At 47.0% G+C, this 7,152-nt stretch overlaps 1 protein-coding gene across 3 annotated transcripts in view; it reads left to right on the forward strand.

The window, feature by feature from the left end:
• HIVEP3 (HIVEP zinc finger 3) overlaps nucleotides 1-7,152 on the forward strand; it is a 250,826-nt gene that overhangs the window by 183,844 nt on the left and 59,830 nt on the right. The gene's annotated exons all lie outside the window — the stretch shown is intronic.

Raw genomic sequence — 7,152 nt, forward strand, 5'->3', positions numbered from 1 at the left:
AATATGCAGATTTTGCAATAATTTCTCTGTTGTGACTCAAATGCCTTTCTGGAAAGCCTCTTTGAAGTGATGAAATTCTCTAGATTAACCCTTTGCCTTGAATAAATGCAGAGTTGGGTTTGTTCATGTTTTCCTCAGGGCCCTTCTCTGCCTGGAAAGGTGGGAGGGAAAACTGCAGAAACCCTGTGGGATAAAAATAAAAGTGAATAAGCTCAGCCTTTTAATCCTGGATTTTTTTAATGAGCAGAGAAAGTCTCCTGGCTGTCTCCCCATCTGTTTCCAGTTAAGAGGATCCCTCTTTATCTCCGTGGGTCTCTCCCTTCCCGGAGGATCCTGTCCCCCCAGATGCTCAGTGCTGAGTCACAGCCCAGCTGTGGAACAGGGAAGTGGCCCCATCTGGAAATGGGGACTCACTCAGGCCTAGCAGAGATGAACTTGCCCAGTTTCACACAGGAAATGTGTAACCAAAGTGGGAACTGAACCCAAATCTCTCCAGTTTAGCGCTGGGTTTTCTTCTCCCCTCAGTGATCCACAGCAGCTCAGCAGATGTTGCTCAAGTCTGAGGATCCAAACATGTGAATTCCAGAATCCTGGAATGGTTTGGGTAGGAAGTACCTTAAATCCTATCCAGTGCCACCCCTGCCATGGCAGGGACACCTCCCACTGTCCCAGGTGCTCCAGCCTGGCCTTGGGCACTGCCAGGGATCCAGGGCCAGCCACAGCTGCTCTGGCAATTCCAGCCCAGCCCCTCCCCAGCCTGCCAGGGAACAATTCCCAATTGCCAAGATCCCATCCAGCCCTGCCCTCTGGCAGTGGGAGCCATTCCCTGTGTCCTGTCCCTCCATCCTTGTCCCCAGTCCCTCTGCAGCTCTCCTGGAGCCCCTTCAGGTGCTGGAAGGGGATTTTGGATCTCCCCAGAACCTTTTATTCAGCTGAACATCCCCAGCTCTCCCAGCCTTTCCTCACTGGAAAGGTGTTGGGAGGTGCTGGGAGGTCTGTGGAAGGTGAGTGTGGAGCAACTGAATGATTTCCTTGAAACTGAAGTGGTCTAAATGCACAACTTGAGAGTAAATACAAGCTTTGGAGGAAGGGCTGGGCCAGGAGAAGGAATACCAGCGTCAAATGAGGCATACCTGGGCCAGGAGGAGGAATAACTGGTTCAGATGAGGAATTCCTGGGCCAGGAGGAGGAATACAGAAATACCTGGGCCAGCAGTGGGAATACCTGGTCTAGGAGATGGAATAGAGGAGGAGGAACACCTGGCCCAGGATGGGGAATAACTGCTCCAAGAAAAGGAAAAACTGGGCCAGGAAGGTGAATACCTTGTCCAGGAGCAGGAACACCTGGGCCAAGAGGGGGAATACTTGTGCTAGCAGGAGAAATACTCAATCCAGGAGGAGGAAAACTCTCAAGTTTTATCTTCTTTTTGCCAGGGTGAGGATTAAATCACGAGACAGTATTTCTCATTTGGACTCAGATGTTTGTTAGTTCTTATCTGTGTCACAGTCCCACAAACCCTGAGTTCTGCAGCACTTCACTCTAACACACTAAAAATGGAGCCCCATCTCTCTCTCTACAAGGCCTTTGAAGGATAAACTGTCCAATTAAGAAGTAACACCTAAATTATTTTCACTTTTAACCCAATAACCAACCACCTGTGGCCCTCAATGGGGACTTTTTTATCCAATTACACAAAACCACCCAAACCCATGAAAAAGAAGGAGAAGAAGGAGCAGCCTCCACCCTAAAACCTCCATCTTGCTTTATATATGTTACTTTATTCTAAACCCCAAACTCTGAGTTTCCCACCCTGTGACATCACACACTTCTATTCAAACCCCACACCCACAATCCCAGTTCTACCATTCCATTTTGGGAGCTTCTCCACGGCCTCAGGTCAGTGCAGTGTTCTCCTGGGGGTCAGTGCCTGGCAGCACAGAAAGTCTCAAATTCTCAGTGGCCAGGGCTCCAGCAGAACCCCTGGGCTGGAGGAGATCAGCCCGCAGTGCTGTTTGCTCTGAGCACCGGTGTCACCCTGGGGAGGTGGGTGTGCCCCAGGGGCTCCCAGCTGTGGCACTGTTTGTGCCCTGCTGTGGTTACCTGGGCCTGTCTCCAGCAGGCTGCTCCTGCGGAGGTGCAACTGCAAGATCTGCACACTCTGAGCCCAGCCTGCTCTTCCTTCCACAGTCTGAGCTCAGCCATGGGCAAACAAGAGGGGGACATCACCAATATTCCACACTGCCCATTTCACAGAAGTGAGTAACCTCTGCTTCTTCCACCCTGCCTGCCTTCCCTGCCCTTTGCAGTGGGCTCCAGCTGGGAGCAGGACCTGCCTTTCTCTTTGTCCAGTTTATTTTCCTTTAACTTAATTTAATTTGAGGAACTTCTGCCTTATGAGTCCTCCCACTGCTGCATTTTTATATTTCTGTGTCCATATTTCTGGATCCCTCAGTTTGGGAAGGATGTTGAGATGCTTGAGAGCATCCAGAGAGGGCAAATGAGTTGGACTCCATGAGCTTGAAGGTCTCTTCCATCCCAGTGATTCTGGGAATTCTGAGTTGAGTCACAAGAGGTGATTGCAGGGATCTGCCCCTGCTTCTGTTTGTATTAAATCCCTCTCTTCATCAATCACTCCATTTGTTCAAAGCTAATTTGGGATCTCCCATGACCTCCAGGTAGCGCAAACTCTCCACCCTGTGCTTCCCACATCTGCTTTTATATACAGGCTCAAGGTTTTTTGTAAGAGCTGAGCAGGACTATGGGAAATGAATTTGTAGAGAATTCTGAAAGTTTGACAGAAGGCTTACCCAGTATGCATCTGTATGCAAACCTTGAGATAAGAAATGTTAACTCAGAAATACCATGGAATAGGACAGACATTGTTGAAAGAGAAAATAAACTAGAAACAAATTTTAAAGGATGGCCTTGAAAATAAGACTAGAAATTGAGAGAAATAGAACTATGGAAATGCATTGTAGTAGGACCCACAAGGGGTAATTTTAGATGATTGGCTTTAAGGTATTTACAGCATGGTGTGGCTAAAGCTGATAGACCAAGAAACACTTATAATGTAATTAAGAAATAGCTAACTTCTGATTGTAATGGCATGATGGCATCAGCTACTGAAAAAAAAAAAAGGTATTTGTTTGCCTCAGATTTGCATCTCCAGATTGATTAATCCCTAATTATAAAGGGGTAAATGCTGGATCCTTCCACAGGCAGGGCATTTTAGTGGCTGCCATTCCCTCAGTGGAACAGAAATAGGAGCTTTTGCTGTGCTTACTTCCCTCACTTGCACAAAATTTTCAAGATTTAAAGTATATTTTTAAAATATCAAATATTGTTGGTCATTAAATTTGTCTAAAATTTGGCTTCAATTATTATAACCAATAAAGAGGTGGATTTTCTAGCAGCCCACCAGATATTCCCTATAGGCCTGGCATCCCTACAAACAGGCTAAAATTGGGTGTATGCAGAGAGGAAAATGCTGTTGTGGTTGAAAGAGTATGGAAAAGGCAGGGCTGAGACAGCTTCCCAAAAATGTCATTGGGAAATCCTGGTGTCTATTCACTGATGTTCCCATCTGGAGCTCAGGTGTCAGGCCCAACATTTCTCATCCCATCCTGGAGGGGTTTCAACCCCAAATCTGGTGGGGAAGAGCTTGTGTGGGTGGGGTGATGGTCCCAGAGGGCCCAGCCTGAGGCTGGGAACTGCTCAGCTCTTCCTCAAACCCTCCAGGAGGACTGGAGAGGGTTAGGAATGGGAGAGGGTTAGGAATGGGAGAAATCCTGGTGTCTATTCACTGATGTTCCCATCTGGAGCTCAGGTGTCAGGCCCAACATTTCTCATCCCATCCTGGAGGGGTTTCAACCCCAAATCTGGTGGGGAAGAGCTTGTGTGGGTGGGGTGATGGTCCCAGAGGGCCCAGCCTGAGGCTGGGAACTGCTCAGCTCTTCCTCAAACCCTCCAGGAGGACTGGAGAGGGTTAGGAATGGGAAAGGGTTAGGAATGGGAGAGGGTTAGGACTGGGAGAGGGTTAGGAATGGCTGAGGTTTAGGAATGGCTGAGGTTTATGAATGAGAGATGTTTAGGATTGGGTGAGGTTTAGGATTGGATGAAGTTTGGGATTGGGAGAGGTTTAGGACTGGGAGAGGTTTAGAACTGGGAGAGGTTTAGGATTAGCTGAGGTTTAGGAATGGATAAGGTTTAGGACTGGGTATGGTTTAGGACTGGGAGATGTTTAGGGTTGGGTGAGGTTTAGGATTGGCCGAGGTTTCAGAATGGCTGAGGTTTAGGAATGGGAGATGTTTAGGATTGGGTGAGGTTTAGGACTGGGTGTGGTTTAGGACTGGGAGATGTTTAGGATTGGGAGAGGTTTAGGATTGGGGGAAAATGTGTGTCTGGGCCTCTGCACAAATCCATTTCAGCCATAATAAGGCAATTCAGAATCCCCACAACTGCAGCTTTCTGGAAGAGCACCTTTCTGAGCATTTTCTCCCAGGCTTTTGGGTAAAAATCAGGTCCCATTAAAGTCAGAGGGAATTCTGTCACTGATTTCTTGCATCAAGGGGAACACCCTTTGTTCCTGGCAGTGGGAATGGAACGGGAGTTTCTGGCCATGTTCACTCCACTGCATTTCAAGTGAGACCCTGAGAAATCCTCTTTGAATAGAATTAAAAGCTGGAATCCCCAGTTTTAGTGCCTGTGCCCTGGACTGGGCTCAAATTTCCCCTTTACTTCCTCCCTCCCTCTGGATCTTAGTGCAGAAACCCTCCGAGGCTTCATTTTTTTTCCTCCCATTTTTTGTTGCATTGTTAAATTTTCTTTGGAGAGGTCTCACAATTTTCCCCTTTTCTTCCTCCTTCCCCCTGGATCTTAGTGCAGAAACCCTCCTAGGCTTCATTTTTTTTCCTCCCATTTTTTGTTGCATTGTTAAATTTTCTTTGGAGAGGTCTCAACCTGGATTAACTGCATCCAGCCAGGAGAATTATCCTTTGCCACTGGCATTCCAGGAGCCTCACTCCCAGTAATGGAATAAAGATGTCCAGAGTAGCCTGGACTGGCCTGGAATAGCCTGCTTGCTGTTCTAGGCAGCCAGGTGTGTTTGTTTGTTGGCCTGTTCTTGAATAGTGTAAAATTCCTAAGAAATAAAAATCAGCTGGGGCCCGTGTGTTCATCAGAGGAGAATTAGGATGGTCTGAATGTTTGGGGTGATATTAAATTAACTCAAGAATTTTCTTTGTAAGCCGAATTATTAAACACTTATGAATTGATATGTGGCCTATAGGAGAAAATTCAGTATTATAATGTTGTTCAAGTTGAGCTGGGAGTTCTTAAATGTTAATATTTGAGTTTGTGGCAGCTTACTCTGCTCTTGCTGAAAAAAACCCTGCTTAAATCCACTTCTACCCAGTTAATATTCTCTGTCCCTGCTTAAATCCAATTCTCCCAGGTTAAAAAGCCTGTATGTCACGAGTGGGGCAAACCCCAGCAATCTCTGCAGAAATCAAGGTGATAAATCAGCTTCACAAGTGCCTTTGATCTTGAATAAATGCTGGGCTCAAAGTCTAGCCCAGACCACAGCCAGGGTTAGTCAGCATTGAGGGCTCTCTGAAAAGGGGTTTCAAAATGTAATTAAATCCTTCTCACAGCAATGAGCCTGACTTCCTCAGCAAGTCAGGGCAAGAGCAGGTGCTCTGCAGGTCCTGGGAAGTCTGAAGCTGGTACTGGAAGGGAGCAGGGTCTGGGTTTGAGGAAAAAAAGGTGAAGTTCAAGGCTAGGACTGATTTTGTGTCAATTCCCTGAGATGTGGTGTCACAGGTGGGCAGAAAGAGAAGCCACTTATCCAGCCAGTAAAAAATGACATCTCAGGGGAGCCCATGTCCCTGAACTGAGCCCCTCATGGGGATCCATTGTCTCCACGGGGTCCCTGCCTTTCTCCATGAGGGAGTTGTGTCCGAGGACTTGCACCCTACATTTGGCCATCTGAGGTGAGTTTTCAGAGAGTTTGTGAAGTCTGGCTGGTCACAATGTGTCCCAGGGTGTCCCAGTATCATTAGACTGCTAAATTCAGCTAAATCCCCTTAAAATCCAGGTCCCTTTTCTCACTGAGTCCACAGGGTTGTAGGAGTGAATGAGCAGTGGGGAATCCTTGCAGGACTTTGTGGTTTCTCCTGCTGGCTCTTCACCCTTCAGGAGGAAGTTGGGCCATCGCTGAGCTCAAATCCCCGTCCCCTGCTCCTCCCTGCTCTGCTGGACTGGCACTTCAGCCCCATCCCCAGGGAACACAGGGCTTGGAGTGATTTCCTCTAATTAATCCAGTGGAATCCTGTCCTAGCAAGGCACTGCACCGCAGGGCAGGCAATACCTTCAGAAAGAAGGATAATCGTTTATTTGTCATTATAAATCACACCTATCAATTAGCTTCATTTAGAAAGAACCTCCTTTCTTTTCCTTCAGAGCATCCCAGCCATCTCCACTCCATCTCTTAGAGACACTGGCTGATTCCAGAGCGGTCAGGGTGCAATTCCAGTGCAATTCTCTCCCGGAGTGTCCCATCAGGAGTTGTGTTTGCTCAGGGTGGTTAATAGGGTTTGAGGGGTCCCATCCACACTCATTTCAAGGCAGTTTCCCTTTAGAAACAGTCCACGATGACACCCCAGGTGTGCGCCACAGAAATTGGATTTGCACCTTTGTTTGGTGACAAAAGGCAGGAAATTAAAGAGGCAACAGTTCAATAAAAGCTCCTCTTTACCTGCCTTTGTTGTAGGTGACACTGAAGATTAGCACAGCTCAAGAGCAGCTTTTATCCAGAGAAGATGCCTTGTTATTTGTCAGGGATGTAAGAGGTGTGAGGCAGAGCTTTGGAGTCAGTCAGTTTGGAAGGGAAATACAATTATAAAAACTTTAAACCCCTAAATGTTTGCAGGAGATTAGGAGGAACTCGAGTTTGAAAGCGTTTTAATTCATTTTTCCAAACTGTCTCTGTTTCAAGTTCCTGTCTTTGGTTGCTGCCTCAGAGCCAGGTTTTGTGAGCATTAAACCGAGTCCCTGAGGTTTGCCTCAGTGCAATTTATGTTTAGGTTTCAGCAGACATTCAATGAGTTGTTCTGAATTATTTGTGTACAAAATATTTACTGTTAACCCCCCCCG

Source organism: Pyrgilauda ruficollis, unplaced genomic scaffold (genome assembly GCF_017590135.1).
Source record: "Pyrgilauda ruficollis isolate IOZ18807 unplaced genomic scaffold, ASM1759013v1 scaffold48, whole genome shotgun sequence".
NCBI lineage: Eukaryota > Metazoa > Chordata > Aves > Passeriformes > Passeridae > Pyrgilauda > Pyrgilauda ruficollis.